Source organism: Hypanus sabinus, chromosome 10 (genome assembly GCF_030144855.1).
Source record: "Hypanus sabinus isolate sHypSab1 chromosome 10, sHypSab1.hap1, whole genome shotgun sequence".
Taxonomy (NCBI): Eukaryota; Metazoa; Chordata; class Chondrichthyes; order Myliobatiformes; family Dasyatidae; genus Hypanus; species Hypanus sabinus.
Genome location: NC_082715.1, coordinates 131,780,017 through 131,798,568, shown reverse-complemented (window position 1 = coordinate 131,798,568; position 18,552 = coordinate 131,780,017). Strand labels below are relative to the sequence as shown.

At 43.8% G+C, this 18,552-nt stretch overlaps 1 protein-coding gene across 7 annotated transcripts in view; it reads left to right on the top strand.

Annotated features, from left to right (window-relative positions):
* Nucleotides 1-4,907, top strand: part of sobpa (sine oculis binding protein homolog (Drosophila) a) — a 310,007-nt gene extending 305,100 nt beyond the window's left edge. For all 7 annotated transcript variants that reach the window (XM_059983000.1, XM_059982996.1, XM_059982997.1 and 4 more), the window contains one exon: nt 4,770-4,907. The gene's annotated coding sequence lies outside the window, so the exon portion shown is untranslated. The remainder of the gene's footprint in view (nt 1-4,769) is intronic.
* Nucleotides 4,908-18,552: the final 13,645 nt, after the last annotated feature.

Here is an 18,552-nt window from a genome sequence, read left to right as displayed (position 1 = left end):
TTTTAGTTTGTATGCACTCTATCAGTTAACTTCTGGCTTACTTATACACTGCTTAAGTTAATTCTGTCTGCTGTGCTGGCACTTTTATCTACATTGAGAACAGCTTACATTAATTTGCAGTCACTGGATCTGTCTGCATTTGGGGCCAGAATCAAGTTGCAGGCAAATAAAGTGATGGAAGAGAGCCAGAATTTGTGTCAGTATAAAGCAATGTGCAGGACGCCTTACTCCATTGCGGGACCTCAGGAAGCACTTCGCTCCAGAGTGAAGTCATAAGTGCAGTAAATGACCACAACACCTTTCCAAAACAAAAATGTAATGACCCCTAGCGACGAGCAACCAAATTCACAGGAGTTTTAGAACTGAGAAATGTAGAGCACAAGAGCAAGCCCACAATGTCTGTACCTACCATGATGCCATACATGAACATCTATCAAGTTTTCTCCCAGCCTCTGATGTCCAAAAAAAAACCAAGTTTGTTCAACCTCTCCTTCTAGCTAATACTCTCCAATCCAGGCAGAATCCTGGTTAATCTTTTTGCAGCCTGTTCAAAGCCTCCACATCCTTCCTATTATGTACAAACCATACTGAGTGAAGAAGTTCCCCCTCATGTTCCCCTTAAACCTTTCACCTTTAACCCGTGAACTCTAGTTGTAGTCCCACCCAACCTCAATGGAAAAAAGTCTGTTTACATTTACCCTATCTATATCCCTCATAATTTTGTACACCTCTGTGAAATATCCTCTCAACCTTCTATGTTCCAAGGAATAAAGTCTTAATCTGTTCAATCTTTCTTTATTACTCAGATCCTCCAGTCCTGGCAACATCCTTGTCAATTTTCCCTGTACATTTTCAACCCTATCTGCATCTTTCCTGTAGGTAGGTGACCAAAACTGTACACAATACTCCAAATTAGGCCTCACCAACATCCTATAAAGCTTCAAAATAACATCCAGTCTCCTGTATTCAGTTCTTTCATTTATAAAGGCCAATGTGCCAAAGGTTTTCTTTATGGCCTTATCTATCTGTGCTACCACTTTCAATGAAGTATGGACCTGTATTCCCAGATCTCTCATTGTTCTACCATGCTCCTCAGAGCCCTACCATTCATTGTGTAAGACCTACCCTGGTTGGTTCTACTGAGGTACTACATCTCACATTTCCCTGCATTAAATTCCCTCTCACTTACAGCCCATTTTTCCAGCTGGTCCAGATTCCGCTTCATACTCTGACGATCTTCCTCGCTGTCCACTACATCCCTAATTTTGGTGTCATCTGCAAATCTGCTGATCCGTTTAACCACACGATCATCCAGATCTTTGATTTAAATGACAAACAACAAAGAACCATATATGGCTGCGTTTCTAGGCTGTGATGTCCCACGCACATTCAGACGTTGCCAGCAGATTTTAATCTTTAACACTATATGTTTACAGTAATGTTAGATGGGCAAACTACAAGATTACTTACTGATTCTGCTGCTTAATTTTGCTCTGGTGTGGGAAGTTTGGCATGCTGTATGGGAAAGCTGCTGATACCAAATCCTCACTCTATCATCAATCACCCATACAATATTTCTTGCCCCTCGTAAAAATGAAAAGAACACACTCCATTCCCTAGAGAACTTCAATCCACAATATTTTTTTTTGCTTTTCATACAGGTTATCCCACTAGACACTGGAAATATGGAGCATGCAGTTAATTCTGAGTTGATTCTTTTCTATCTGGTTAGATATTCTGTGCAATTTCTTCTTTTTCTTTACTGAGTTCCTAAATACGAGCAAAATCTTCACAACTTTATTAGACCTACAATGTTTGAATTGTACCACATGCATATTGAGATGATGAATTACACATAGAATTGGATAGTGTCTGTGAAAAACCCTGAAATAGATGCAAATTAAAGTGTTTTTTTATTGTTTTGGATTCAAGGAGTATTTATGGAGCACCTTCCCTTTGTTGCGCAGTAAAAGACAGCTTATTATTTACAATCTGTGAGGCTACCTACATGTGATGTAATCATCCTGTGATGGTGCACAGATCAAACCTGTCAAGATAACAATTATAAGCACAAGAAATTCTGCAGATGCTGGAAATCCAAAGCAACACACACAAAATGCTGGAGGAACTCAGCAGGTCAGGCAGCATTACTTCAAAGGCCCACGGCTAGAGAAACAACAGGGGAAAACGTAAATTGACACCAGAAAGACTTAGCCACATCTGTGGATGTGGAGGGACAAAAGAAATGGTGATTACCTGATTATGTGCTGGATTGTTATCCAGCATATGATCGCCAATGTTTGGAGCAAAGTAGGGGGAAAGAGTTCAGAGCGGAACGAGACAGAGAAGTGAAGTCACAGAGAACAGTAAGTTTAGGAATATTGCCTCCAACCCCCACACACACACACAACCTAAAGTGCTTACTTTCACACTTTGATTAGTTTTCATGAAGGGTCCTTGACCTCAAACATAAGGACTGTTCCAGTGGGTATGGCTTTATCTGCTGAGTACTTTCAGCATTTTCTCTTTCTGTTACTTTTACAGATATTTAGCAAAGTGACTTTGGAGATACAGCATTTAGCAATGCTTTGGAGAGGGGGCAGAGAAAATATACCAGGGTGCTGCAGGCACATCTTATGAAGATGGGTTGAGTGAGCTAAGGCTTTTCTGTTTGGAATGAAGGAGGATAAGAGACAACTTGATAGATATGTACAAGATAAGAGGCGTAGGTTAAGTGGATAGCCAGAGACTTCTTTCCCAGGGTGGAAATAGGGTATTATTTTAAGGAGTTTGGTGGGAGGTATAGGGGGATGTCAGATATACTGTAAGTTCTTTACACAGCAAGTGGTAGGTGTGTGGAATACACTGCACTGGTGGTAGAGGCAGATACATTGGGGGTATTTAAGAAACTCTTGGATAGATAAATGCAAGACTATAAAATGGTAGGGCAAAAGCTTGGTACAATATCGTGCCATTTTGTTCTATGATTGTTATGGCTACTGTTTATAACACAGGATTAATAAGATAAAGTCACACTAAGGCAAATGATGAAATCAGTTTTAATAAAACTGGAAGATTTAAACCTAAGAAACTGCCCGTGAAAGCTGTTCTGTTATTTCAAAGGCTCATCTTTATAAGTAGAGAGGAAAATGTAGCTTCTATTTTGCCTAGGCCTACCTGTGGCACTGATCCCATCTTGCAGGTTATCTCATGACCCCAGGGAGGTCTAATGAATACTGCATTGCTAGTGTTATCCTTGTCCCAAGATCAAATAAAGAAAGGTAAGACATTAATCTATTGTGGCATGTGAGTATTTTTAAAACTAGCGTTGGAAAACTACAATTGCTTTACACTTTACTCTTTCAATCCAACACCTTTACTTCTGTTGAAATAGTTGCATGTTCTATAGTAAAATATTTTTTCTTCAGATTTCTGATGGTGAGTATAATAAAGTGGGATTTTAAGGCATGCATGGATCTCCTGGGTGTGTGTGTGTGTGTGTGTGTGTGTGTGCACGCATGCGCACACTTTTATTTCAACTTGAATGTTAAACTTCTCTCTTCCACCATTACTGGTATTCAATCCTGTATCTAATTTTATACCATAATTATGAAAGCTTCTTCCTGAAATGACAGTGTGCTCTCAATGATGTGGCCATTCCACCACTCGTACCAAGGCCTTTTTGTAAGATCATAACTAATCTTTTACACAGGCCTTATGTTCCTGTTCTAATCATATCCCAAAATTCCCTTCATATCCAAAGATATATCCATCCTTGTGTTGAATATATTCAGTGGCTAATCCCCCAGAGCCTGCCTGCATATATAATTCCAAAGATGCAATACCCTCTGAGTCAAGAACTTTCTCTTGTCCTTTGGTTTTGGGATTATAACTTCTGATTCTGGATATCCAGCCAGGGGGACATATATTCCTTCGTCTACACTGGCAAGTTCATCAAGAATGTTGTGTTTTAATGAGACTGTAACTCATTATTCTAAAACTCCATTAGTTAGTCTCCTGTATCACAGACTTGCCATCCCTGGAATCACTGCATAACTACCACAACAAGCCCTTTCTTAAAAAAAACCAGAAAACCACACGTGTACTCTAGTGCATTTTCCGACTGCAGGACCCTGTAAAATTAGAGCAAGAACACCCTTATAATCCGGTCCCCCCTCCCTGACTGGCTCGCGTTGAAATTCAATGATTTGACTCCTAGGCCCTCCGAACACCGCCACATTTCAATCTCTGACCATCTCAAAAAAAAATACGACTAGTACGTTCATATTTAAAGTTTCCCAAGTGCCAGAAAACTTGAAATGTTTTGACGTCAGGGTACAACATTGTACTTAAATGAGCGTAACACACCTCTAACGGGTTTAACACACCGTTGTCATACCTCCCCTAATCACAGTGATCTATCCCCCTGAAACGTTGGCTCTCTCTCTCTCTTTCTTTCTCCCTCACTAGGAGTGTTACTTGCCCAGCTAATATTCCAGAATGTTTATTTGGTTCAGAACTTCCGACCTGTCCTTTCCTGAAATGTTCTCAATGCAACCTCCCTTTACGCAGGCGCATTTTAACGGCTCCTGTCCCCGCACCGGTTGGGTTATTAGTTGACGCTTTCGTTGAGGTGGGCTTGGACTGGGTCGGTTGTGTTCCATACCCCCAACCCCTGCCTACACACATTCCTGAAGCGGCGATGGGTCTGGGCTGAAGCGGAGAGGAGAGCACGGGATGATTTACCCACGCATCTGTTCTCTTTGCAGGGATCTCGGTTGACAGTCCGCTGAGCAGCCTGGAGCGATGGAGCAGCACGACCAACTTCCCCGCCGCCAAGACGCCGGCCACCGGCACCTCTCCCGACCGGCAGGCTTCCAACCAGATGATATCCCACCGGAAGCGGCACTATTTCCAGTGCTCGGAGTTGAAAGAGACTACGTGGAATAATGCCGTGCAGGAACAAAACGAGTCCAGCCTCTCCTCCTCTCACTAGCCCGTCCATGGAGACGTCGTCCAGTCATCAGTGTGGCATTTCCAACCCCTCCTCTTCCCCCACTGGGTTGGGGATGATGGTCTCTTTCGTGACTCGACCCTAAAGTGACCAGATTTAGGGGCTGGCATATTATTTCTTCCCTCCTGGACATTTCACGGACAACAGGACCAATTGAGAACACTCACTCCCCACTTTTTCCTGAGCCTGTCCCCGCCCGCATCGATGGACTGGATCTAAGCCAAGTTCAGCTGCTAGTCTCCAGCCAACAGCTCGATCCCGCAGCCCCCGCTCACGCCCGGGAAGTTAAGGCCTTTTACCGAGAGAAGCAATGCAGTTGACTTGACGGTTGTCTCAGTGAGGTAGAAATGGAGCGGTTAACGTTGGGTCCACTTCCTTCCAAGCTGCTGCCGCCTCCGTCTTTTTTGGAAAAGCCACGTTTTCCGCTGTTACGTGCTTTTAACCAACCACGATTTTTATTTGGAACCGATGTAAGAAGCAGCGCGTTCTCGTTATGTTTGCCAAGGGAATCTGAACAGCCGTTCAGAATCCGACCGTTGTGTTCGGAGTGTCTCCGCCCCTCCCCTCACAACACATCTTCAGGGAGCACAGGAGAGGGAGTTCCAAAGGCCAGGCTATCCCAAAAGAAGGGAATTACCGGAGGGGAATAATTTGTTAGGCGAATTGATGAACGATGGTACATTTCAAACCCTGGTGGTTTTTTTTTAAATTCAGTGCTAGAGGAAGTCAGCGAGATGGACTTTGCTACCATCACGAACAGGTGGCATGGATTGAAAGTAAGCGATGCAAAAACTGCACGAAGATTGAGAAGGAGGTTCTCGTGTTTAGTTTTTTTTTAATTATTTCACCTGTCTGAGTTTCTAAAGAGAAATGTGCAATTTAATCCGCGGATGCTGGGTGGAGAAAACAGGGTAGGGTATTCTTGTCTGCATTGTGACGGTCCAAGCCGAGAATACACGGTGCACTCTATACAGCCTGCTGGCACTGCCCTTGAAGAATACTGGCTGTGTATATTTTGGGAGTCTCATTTTGCATGGTGGTTTTACGTTGTGCAATCAGCAGTTTGTTTCGATGTTTTGTGTATTTTTTTAAAGTCCGATAAATATGTTACCATATCAAATTGTTTTTCCTTTAATTGCGGCCGGGTGGCAGTTTTCTTCGCCTCTTTCCGCCCCCGGGGTATTTACCGGGCTGATATCACGTGTACAGTTACACCGCAGCGCAGAGTCGACGCGGGAGAGCAGTGCCCCCGCACAGTGATTAGGGAACAGCGCCCGCGCTGTCACCTGGGCCTCCAGAAGTAAATACGGATCCGCGCGAGAAAGTTCACACAGATTTTTAAAGAATCTTTTTGAATTCTGTTACATGTTTCATCCATCCTTGTCGCTAAGCCCATATCATCAGGCAGGTTTCGCTTTCTCCGGCTAACTGTTCAGAGATGGGTTCGCTGTGATGTAGCTGCAATGGAGTGACAGAACGATGAACTGGGATTTTCCTGCCACTTGCGGAAACCCGCTGACTGCAAGGCGGTCATGAATGCTCCACGCTGGAATAGGAAATGTGCGATTATTCCACCCCTCCCAGTGAAAGAAACTCAAAATAGTGGATTGGAGATACCTGGGACTGAGATTTGAGGCGGGTAAAAAAAGGCGGCATATTTAAGATGGAATGCAAATACCGCGACGCCGTCACGGGTGTCAAGACAGAATAGTTAAATCTCGCCCAAGTTCACCCTCCCTTTCGCTTCTACGCCTCTGTGCGCTACCCACCGACCTCAGTCAGTTAGGCCAGTAAGAGTCTGTTGGGGAAAAGGTTGAAGCCCTGCAAAAGTTGCTGCTTAACCAACTTGAGTTCCTCCAGCAGACTGCTGCTGCCGGGTCAGTCATCGGCGGTCTCTGGTGTCTCCCCGGTGGGATGAGGATTTGCTGACCCAGCGCCGCTGAGCCCCCACCACCTGAATACCAAGCTCCTTCTTGCTCTGCGCCCATTCGTCTGGTGTAACCCACAATACTTTGGCGTAGACTTGTTGCGAGGGGAATTTCTCCGATGAGGAAAAGTCCTCGCTGATGGAATGGCGGGCGGGGTCAGAGACCAGCTTGTACCTTTTCTGAGTCTCGGGATGTTCCCATTGCGGCTTTGCTGTTGAGCGAAAGTAGCCATCTTGGGAGCTTTGCCTTTGTCGGCGCGCACAGTGCACTGCCCAGCATTCTGCTTTCATCTTTGGCATAATCCTCCATGTAGTTATATGGTATGATCTGTCTGGATGGCTCGCAAATAAAGCTTTCGTACCGTAAGTTCGTACCGTTCGACAGTAATGATCAACAAATCCTTCGAGCTAAAAATGCAGCTGGTAATGTGTAGATCTGGTAGAGGAGGATGCAATTACAACATTTAAAAAAAGGCACATGGATAGGAAGCGTTTAGGGATTTAATGGAGCAAACGCAGGCAAGTGCGGATTGTTCAGTTAAGCGACTTGGTTAGCACGGGGGCGTTGTTTCCATCCTATATAACTCTGTGGCTCTATGGTGCCCAGTTGGCAGAAGCGATTCTGCCCCCAAAAGTTCTTAGACTCAACCCATCCTCCATAGGCATTCTTGAAAGATGATCACTAAATCTAGTGGCCCATCAAAAACAATATTGGAGGTAGCTTAACCCAAGGTGCCTACTGGTCAAATGAGTTGATGGGATGAAAGGAAAACGGGGCTGCAATCCGATCTGGCCAATTCCCCGTGGCTTCTGATAATTCCTTCGTAATTTGATGATAAATTTGCTTTGAAATTTGAACTTTTGAATTCTGGATTTAGGCAGGTTACAATTACTCCTAATGCTTATAACACAGCCTCAGAAGTTTTGGATAAGACAGTGTCCTAGCAGGAAACAAATTGATCCTTCATAGCAGCTTCAACACCAGGGTCAGGAAAGAACCCAATCACGCCATGATGCAAGATGCACTTAGCAAGAATGGTTAGAGAACTTCTTCCCAATCACCTTCCTGACAAAATGCTTGGAGATGGTCGTTATAGATAACACTTTTGATAAAGGAAAGAGACAACATCCTTAGTCGAGTCGATGATACCCAATTAGATTCCCTTGTTATCTGAGTGAGATACTACAAGAATATTAGTGCCACCTTGCATAACGACAGACACCATTGATGGTTTGGTTGAGAGGCATAATGAACATGCTCTTCACCAACAGCAATTCAATCTCATGAAAGCCTTTGACTCAATTTGCAATAAGTTTCAAGAAAGACTACCACATTGCTCCAATCCTTCTCAACCTTTTTTTTCACCACAACGCTACAACTTTCCTTCAACAAGCTTCCAGCTGGAATGGAACTAATCCACAGAACTGATGGGAAACTGTTCATCCTATGTACCACCACACTACATTCCAGAAGCAAGTTCACTCCAACCTCAATCATCAAATGGTAGATAACGGTTGCAACCAGCATAGGTACAAGGCTGAAATCCAAGTCTTTGTCAAGTCAGTCGCTGAAGTGTATCAGAGAGTGGACTTTACACTTACCATGCACAAATCATGGGTGCTCTACTGGCATGCTCCTGCTGGTTTCCATACAGCTCAACAGTACTGGTCCATGAAGAGGCCCTGGAAAACACGACCCAATTCCCAATGAAGCAGAAATAAGACTATGATTATTAAGGGCAGGATTTTGCCATTTTGTCTATCGAGTCTGCTCTTCCATTCCATCATTCAGATTCAGTGTATTGTCATTTAGAAACCACAAATGCAAAGCAGTTAAGAAATGAGACAACGTTCCTCCAGAATGATATCACAAAAGCACATGACAAAACAGACTACACCAGAAAATCCACGTAACGTTTGGCAATCCCCAGTCCAGAGTCTGGAGAGGCTGCTGCATATTAATATCGTGCTACCGTCTTCATTGGTTGATTTATTACCCCTCTCAATCTCATTCTCCTGCCTTGTCCTTATAACCTTTGATGCCCTGACTAATCAAATTTCACCTTAAATATTCTCAGTGACTTAACCTCCACAGCTGTCTGTGGCAATGAATTCCACAGATTCACCACCCTCCTGCTAAAGGAATTCCTCATCTCTGTTCTATTCTGAGGCCGAGCCCTCTGGTCCTACACTCGCCCACTGTAGGAAACATCTTCCCCACATCCACTCTATCTAGGCCTTTCAATATCTGATAGGTTTCAATGTGATACTTCCTTATTTTTCTAAAATTCAGCGAATACAGACCCAGAACCAGAATACGTTGCTCATACCTTAACGCTTTCTTTCCTGGAATCATTTGTGTGAACCTCCTCTCCAATGCCAGCATATCTTTTCTTAGATAAACTGCACATGATACTCCAAATGCAGTCTGACCAATGCCTTATGAAGCTTCGGCATTACATCCTTGCCTTTATATCCTAGTCCTCTCAAAATGAATGCTAACATTGCATTTGCCTTCCTCACTGCCAATTTAACCTGTGTTTGATTTTTGAATTATGCATGACCATATGCTTTCCTACACTATATCCCATCTGCCACTTCTATGCCCATTCTGCTAATCTAAGTCCTGCTTGCTTCTTGAACACCACCTGCCCACCCCCCTATCTTCACATTGGCCGCAAAGCCAGGATCCAAATCATTGTCATATAATGTGGAAAGCAGAGGTCCCAAGACCAACCCATGTGGAACACCACTAGTCACTGGCAACCAACCACAAAAAGCCTCCTTTATTCCCACACTTTGCCTCCCGCCAGTCCATAAGAACCAAGGGTTCTTATCTTTTTAAAGTAGCCTCAAGTGCGGCACCTTATCAGAGGCCTTCTGAAATCCAAGCAAAATAGGATCCACTGAACCTCCTTTGTCGATTCTGCCTTTCCTCAAAGAGTTCCAAAAGATTTGTCATGGCAAGTTTTCCCCTTAAGGAAACTACGCCTACTTTGGGCTATTTTATCATGTTCTTCTAAGTACCTTGAAACGTCATTCTTAATAATGAACTCCATCATCTTCCCACCCAATGAACCAGGTTAACTGACCTATTATTTCCTTTCTTCTGCCTCCCTCCCTTCTTAGAGAGTGCAGTGACATTTGCAATTTTCCAATCCTCCAGAATCATGCCAGATGATTCTTGATGGATCATTACTAGTGCCTCCACAATCTCTTCAGCTACCACTTTCAGAACCCTGGGGTGTAGTCCATCTGGTCCAGGTGTCTTTTCTACCTTCAAACCTTTCAGCTTCCCAAGAACCTCATACTCAGCAATATCAACTACACTCACTTCTGCCCCCTAACTCTCTTGAATTTCTTCATAATGCTTGGTGTCCTCCACAGTGAAGACTGATGCAAATAATTATTAAGTTCATCCACCATTTCATTGTCCCCCTATTGCTTCCTCTCCAGCATCACTTTCCAGCAGTCTGATATTCACTCTTGCCTCTCTTTTACTCGTTATATATTTGAAAAAAAAAACACTTTTGTATTGTTGGCTAGCTTAACTTTATATTTCATCTTTTATCTCCTTGTGGCTCTTTTAGTTGCCTTCTGTTTTTTGAAGCTTCCCAATCTTCAATCTAAAATCACTAATTTTAGCTGTATTATATTCCCCCTCTTTTTCTTTTATGTTGTCTTTGACTTCCCTTGGCAGCTATAGTTGGCTCATCTCCCTTTAGAATATTTCTTCATCTTTGTGATGCATCTATCTTGCACCTTCAGAATTGCCCCCAGCCATTGTTGTTCTGCCTTCATCCCTGCTAGTGTCCACTTCCAATAAACTTTGGTCATCTCCTCTCCCATGCCTCTGTAATTCCCTTTATTCCACTGTAATACTGACACATCTGCCTTTACCTTCTCCCCCTCAAACTGCAGGGTAAATTCTATGATATGATCACTGACTCCAAAGGGTTCCTTTAACTTAAACTCCCTGATCAAGTCTGGTTCATTAAACAGCACCCAATCCAGTGAACTCAACCACAATTTGCTCTAAAGAGCCATTTCGTAGGTCTTCTACAAATTCCCTCGCTTGGGATCCAGTGCCAACCTGATTTTCCCAATCTACCTACTTACTGAAGTCCCCCATGACTGTCATAACATTGCCTCTTTGACCTGTCTTTCTATCTCCAGTTGTGTCTTTTTATTCCACATCCTGGCTACTATTTGTGGGCCTGTATATAACTCCCATCAGGGTATTTTGACCCTCACCATTTTGTACCCAAAAGAATTCTACATCTTCCTATCCTTTCTCAGTGAAATAGTGTAACTCACCATTGCTTTCCATACACCAGTACAGTTTACTGACGGAGATAATGTTTGAAACTAAGACCTCAAACAGAACATAAAGCCCACCAATTTCACCCTTGTCTAATTTTCAGAGAAATGAGTTACCTACAGCAGGCCCCTCAATGCCCTTGTAAGTGTTCATGGCGAGCAACACTTTCCACAAAATCTTTCAAGTCGACTGACAACATAAAAAAAAGAATGCCAGCGTCCTCTCCCAGACCAATATCGGTTGATTTCACCCAACTCTAATTGGTGGCCATTTGCCAAACACCCGACTGACTCTCTATCAGAGCAATAAATGAACAGGTCAGTGGAAAAGATCCAAGATGTTCTTAAAGCCTTTTTTTAAAAAAAAAAGAAATGTTGCTAGGACGTGGTCAAAATCTTATTTTCAAATTGTTACGTGCTCACCAGCGTGTGGAAATCTTAGCCCAGGACAATTCAAAATGGAGAGGGTGTTCTCCGATTGGATTTGACGATGTTGAGTCCCTTTATCAGGAGCATGAACAAGCTCCCAAACTACCTCTTCACCGCCTTTGGGAGGGTCTAGGAGACCCACGTTGGCTTCAGAACCAGTAGGATACTAGTGAAAGCATGCCGTCCTCCACAGCGTGGCATTGCCTAAAACAGGATTCTCACTAATACAACTGAATTGGGCATTTTTAGCCCAATTAAGCGTTTTTTAATGGTTCAAAAATTATTATAAATTCACCAATTTTTGAACATTAAAAAAACGATTTTTAAAAATGTGAAACCTATTGACAGTGAACCACAATTTAAACGGTTAATCACTGCAAATTGGTTCTAAACAGCGCATTTGAGTTTCAGTGGAATGGAGAATGCGTAACACGTTGAAACGGGTCTCTGGGTGTTGCCCCCTTTTCACACAGACCTGGAACAGGACAATGAAGAAAACTTATCTCGTGTCTTGGCGGGTTTTGAATGCCATCTTTGAACTGGCATTTCCAAGATGGCTGACTGGCAGAGTGCACAATTTGCTTACACTCCGTCACAGAAATGTCGGGAGACTATTCTGGCCATTTGTCCAGGCTGACAACCAATAGATTTGCACACATAGGCCCAGTTGCTCAGATGTAGTCTGTAAATTTATTTCTGGCGGTGCAAGTAAAACTCGGCTGCTGTCCCCGGGCTTCTGAAATCCAAAGTGGGGATGGGTGGGAAATGGAACAGCGACATATCAAAAATAACAGAATTAAAGACCGCTGCAATATTTGTTTCTATATCTCCTTTCCATCCAAAGTTAAAGCACGGTGCCATCCGGTCTTTCCTACCACCATTGAATTCTGCAAACTACAAACTCATTTTCAAGAACTCTACAATTCATATTCTCCGTATTATTTAATTTTAGTTGCACAATTTGTCTTCTTTTGCACAATAACACGTCATTTGTCTCTCACTCTTCGTTTATGTATATAAGTTCTCTTGTATTTCTTTATTTTCCTGTAGATACCTGCAAGAAAATAAAACTTAAGGTAGTTTATGGTGACATATACATACTTTTGATAATATGATTTCTTTGACTTTGACCTGTTTCTCCTACTCCCCTTCCGAAGGTTTTGCTTCAGCCCCTGGGGCGCTGCCTCTCTGCGAGGCGCACCGTCCCGCCGATGCCGGTGACTCGAGCGCTGCCACGCCCGGTATTGCTGACTGCGGGTGGGGCGGGCATCTGCCGTTCTTTACACAGCACACACGCTCAGACTCGTCTGGCGAGGAAAACAGGTCATTGAGTTCGTTCTGTCCCCGGTTAAATCAACGAACTGGGTTGTCAGGTTCCTAACCCAACCATGGTTGGGAAAGGTTCACCAAGGCGTACGGTACAATTAATCCACGGTAGAGTTTATCCACGGTACAATTAATCCACGGTACAGTTTATCCACGGTACAATTAATCCACGGTACAATTTATCCACGGTACAATTAATCCACGGTACAATTAATCCACGGTACAGTTTATCCACGGTACAATTAATCCACGGTACAATTTATCCACGGTACAATTAATCCACGGTACAATTAATCCACGGTACAGTTTATCCACGGTACAATTAATCCACGGTACAATTAATCCACGGTACAGTTTATCCACGGTACAATTAATCCACGGTACAATTAATCCACGGTACAGTTTATCCACGGTACAATTAATCCACGGTACAATTAATCCACGGTACAATTTATCCACGGTACAGTTTATCCACGGTACAGTTTATCCACGGTACAATTTATCCACGGTACAGTTTATGCACGGAGGCGGTTCCCGTAAATGCCAGAACAGAGCAGAAAGTATCAAACGACGGTCTCCACATTCCGAATATGCACTGAGTATTGCATTATAAAAATCGAGCATCTTTTGTTTTAAATTAAGAGAGGTACCTGAGGCATGACATAAAACAAAGGAACAGACAAAGTCTACAGTCCTCGGTAAGTTCTTGGCTACTCTGTGCTCTGTAATTCTCAGGCCCAAAGTGAAACCCTTTTCGCCATTTTTAAATGTCAACAGGCCTTGTAGCCCCAAACACGATTATTTACTAAATTCACTCGACCTGTATTGGGCGGGTTGTCAGATAAGAAGTTTGTATCCACCTGAGGTTAAAAGAGTTGGGGGGGGGGAAGGGCTAATTGAAACACATGAATTCAGGAAAGGTCTGACAGGTGGATGTGGAGTCAATTGAAACCAAACGTTAAAAACACGACCGCCTGCCTGGGGCAGAGATGAAGCTTTATTTTCTCTCAGACAGCTATGAGGTTTTTGGAACACTCTTCTTCAAAATGTGGTACTAGAAGCAATCTTAGAATTTGCTTCCATGGCAAAACCAGACAGATGCTTGGTAAGCAAGGGGAGGGGTGAAAGATTGCCGGGATTAGCGAGGTGTGGTTGTTGGTGCTGATGCACCATCAATAACTCTCGAGACGGGAGGTGAACGATAGGCTTTTATTCGCTGCAAGTGATCACCACACAACATCCTGGAGACTGAGGGAGGGGCAGTGCCTCCAATCGCCTTTATACAGGGGTCTGTGGGAGGAGCCACGGGAGCAGTCAGCGGGGGTGGGGGGGGTGTCCGGACAGGTATATGTAGTTCACCACAGGTGGGGGGGGGCAGAGTTCTGTCAGATTAAACACGATATTTTTGAATGATCTGCTGGTAATTTATTTGGAACGCGACCTCCACACACACACACACACACACACACACACACACACACACACACACACACACACACACACACACACACACACACACACACACACACACACACACACACACACTCACTCACTCAATCCTGAATTACACTGAAATCAAAGATCTAGCGGTCCAGTCCTGAGATTACCTCTCAGAATCTGCATTGAATGGTGACTCTACAATGCCAGAGGAAGAATGGCGCTCCCGGCGCCTGAAAGCTCCCTGCATCCTTTCGGCCACACTCGCTTTTCTCTCCTCACAAACACGTTGTTGAAGTCAGCTGTGTGTCTGCGAGAGCGTTGTCAAGCCGTCAGACTCACCAGCACCCGCTCCCTATCACAATCCTGTTTGGTGTTTGAGGAGCATATCAGTCGGGCTCAGTGACCCTCAATTCTCTGACTACCCACCTTCCCGGGGGGGGGGGGGGGTGAAGCTGACGATGCGTGGTTTCACTGCTCAGCTGTAGTTAAAACTGAAGTTTAAAAAAATGAGATGTATAAAGCCCTTTAAGTGAAAAATGAACGTGTGGGAAAGCTATTGCCCCCTCCCCTGGTACCTTTGCTGGCTTCTTTCTCACCCTTAGCGGATTTCGTTGATCCTCGCAGCTATTCGAGGACCCTGATTCGTATACTTAAATTCCCTTCATCGCTGTTACAAAACTTGTGGGCACATTCAACGAGCAGTTGATTATCTGCATTAAAATTGCATCCTTAGAAACACAATAAGTATTAGTTGTTTTTCTAAAGCCAGCCAGAGACAACTTAAACCCGTTACCTCCTAGGTCATTAGTTTGCCCCCCACTGCAACAAGCCAGAGGCGCCTAATTGAAAAGAGCGAGATCGGTGACCGAGCGGAGAGTTTCCTGATTGTACGTCCCCACCTTCGGCCGGAGAAATCGAACGTAACAGCCCAAATATGTAATAAACCAAATTCCCGCTGCACAACGCCGAGCCTTTTCCAGACCGGAGAAATGAAGAGCCAGCGGTTAAAATGGAAGAGGACAGATTTCTGAGGGAGGGGGCATGTTTTTCACCTGGAGAATGATCAGTTAAATTCCAGACCTCTCCCCCGATGGGGGCAGGGTAAACAGTCCGGGAGCAGGGTGGGTGAGATCCTCCATGACATTGCTGACCTTTTCCCAGCATCTTTCGGTATAAATATCCCCGATGGCGGGTAGGCAGGTGCCGGTGATGCGTTGGACAGTTTCAGTTGCGCGTTGCGGAGTCCTCCTGTCCAGCACAGTGCCGTTTCCCCGCCAAGCAGTGACAGGATGTTCTGCACTGCGCATCTGTACACTGTCGGGAGTACTCGTGTGCATGGACCCGCTCTCTTCAGCCTTCTCGGAAAGCAGAGGCGTGGGTGAGCTCTCTTGATTGTGGAGGACGTGTTCCGAGACGATGAGTAGGTTGTGGGAGGTATGAACTCCCGCGAGTTGGAATTACTGCCATTCTCCACTGATGTGCATTCACAGCAGCAACAGGCCTAACACGACCCCGCGCCGTCCAGTTACACCCACACGATTAACGTCTGTGGGATGTGAGAGGAAACCGGAACTCCTCTCGCGGTCAAACTCCTTACAGACGGCGGCAGGATTGAACCCCAGTCGCTGGCGCTGTAATCGCGTTTCGCTAACCTAACCGCTATGCTATTTAGAAGGTACTTGGGACAGATTATTGCAGAGGAAAGGTTTGGAGGGGTAAGGGCCAAACGGGGGCAAAAGGGACGAGCTTAGATGTGAACCCTGCTCAGCATCAACCTGGTGGTCAAAGGACCTGTTTCCATACTGTATGACTCTTTGATTCTGTAGCAGCAGGAAGAACGAAGCAAAACTGGTGTATCATAATACCAATGACTGGAACCCTCCAACCTGATGGCATGAACATTGACTTCTCTAACTTCCGTTAATGCCCCTCCTCCCCTTCTTACCCAATCCCTGACATATCTAGTTGTTTGTTTTTTTTTCTCTCTCCTTGCCATCACGCTGCCTGTTCTCCTCTGGTGCTTCCCCCTCTCCCTTTCTTTCTCCTGAGGCCTGCCCCGTCCCATGATCCTTTCCCTTCTCCAGCTCTGTATCACTTTCGCCAATCACCTTTCCAGCTCTTAGCTTCATCCCACCCCCTCCGGTCTTCTCCTATCATTTCGCATTTCCCCCTCCCCCCACTACTTTCAAATCTCTTACTACCTTTCTCTTCAGTTAGTCCTGACGAAGGGTCTCGGCCTGAAACGTCGACAGTTCTTCTCTTTATAGATGCTGCCTAGCCTGCTGCATTCCACCAGCACTTTGTGTGTGTTGCTTGAATTTCCAGCATCTGCAGATTTCCTTGTGTTTGCTCATTGGAAATTTGTTGCCTGCTTACATCTGATTTCTTAATCTGCAGGTGAAACTTCCACAATTTGTCTAGGAAGACTGAACTAAATCATTCTTTTCCTTTATTCTGTATTATTTATTTCTATTTGCCAAGATTCCTTTTGGTGCTAGATTTCAACTGACTGGTGATCGTCACCACCGGAATGCTTGAATGCTGTTCCCTAGAGTCATCAGTTGTTCTCACTCTGCCCCATCGATTACTGGCTGGCAGGAGGTGCATTAATCCACTTTGGCAATAGAGAGGATCCCTTCAACTGGAAACACTCCCCACACTCTGTGAGCCCGATCACTCACACAAATTATTGCTCATAGATCATTTTTAATATTCCAACAGAACCTGTGAATTAATGTACTTATTTGTGACATGTTTGATAAAAGGAGTGATACTTCTGCCTATCTCAGCCGCTGAATGCAAGGCTATTTAAATTTAGTCTTCCCGTAAAGCGTGCGATACAAGATTGGATAATTGCCCTCACTATGCACAATTGTTCCCTTTATATTATCAGCAAAAGATATATTCTCGAAAAATCTCTTCCGTTGTCTGTGAAGTTGACTAATTTCATCAAGGAGCTTCTATCTATACACTGGCCTATGACTTTCAATTTTATCATGAGAATTTCAAATTCAGGCCAGCCCCACTTAAAACATCTTCATTAGGTACACAGGGAAGAGATTTTGTCAAAACTATCTGACTATAAATAGTTCTGATAGGAGTGCTTGAGTAAGAAGAGGTTGAAGGACCAAACTATTCAAATACATATTTGTATATAGATGAAGTGCAAGTGGCTATGCTGTGTATAAAGATACAGATGTAAATTCACAGCACATCTTTATGTGGTCATTTTATTAGTCTAATGACAGAGAAATAAAGGAAAACATGCTTTTCTCAGCATTGATACAAGTTGCAAAGCTTAGTTTTTACATTAATAACATCAGAACTCCACAATAAATACTTTGCACTCAACCTTTTACTTGAACAAAATCAGAACAAACTGAAAAACACAGTAGTGCACCGACCACTTGGGAGGAAGAAAGATAAACTGCAGGTGTGCACTGTGCTTTACGTGTGCAAATCATCCTCTGTCTGAATAATTTGGACACTAGCTCCATCCACGTTTTCCAGCGATTATTTTCAAAGATCAAAGAGCTGCCTTAATTTACTGCTTGCGAACTTACATTGTTTTGTGAATGCTTGCTTCAGAGACTCATCATTATTAAGACATACAGACAACTTTCTTTGATTTGGTATTGCTGAATGGTTTCTGAATATCAATGTATTCACTTTTAACAGAACTTATATATTTAAACACAGTTAAGTAATTGTAACAAGACCACGCAATGTTTTTATATCACATTTCAGTGTGCTTCCAACACATTTTATAGTATTATTTAGTTAAGAACGTTAAGAGTAAAGCAATCTGTTGCATAAAAGCAAAGGAATCCTTCAGTCTATGCAGACAGGACCACAATGTTGGTTGGACAGCAGTTCCCACTGATGGTAGGGCCTTGAAGTTAGAGGAACCTGAAAAAATATATATCTTTAGACAAGAATAATGAGGCATTAAGTGAATTTTCATACCTATCATGTCGTTCATTTCATCAAAACAGAAGCCATGAGATACTTCTTTCTATGCAATGTTAGAAATGTTTTCCTGCGATTTCTTTCCCCTCCATGTATTGCAAATGAAGCCAAAAGAAATAAATGCTTG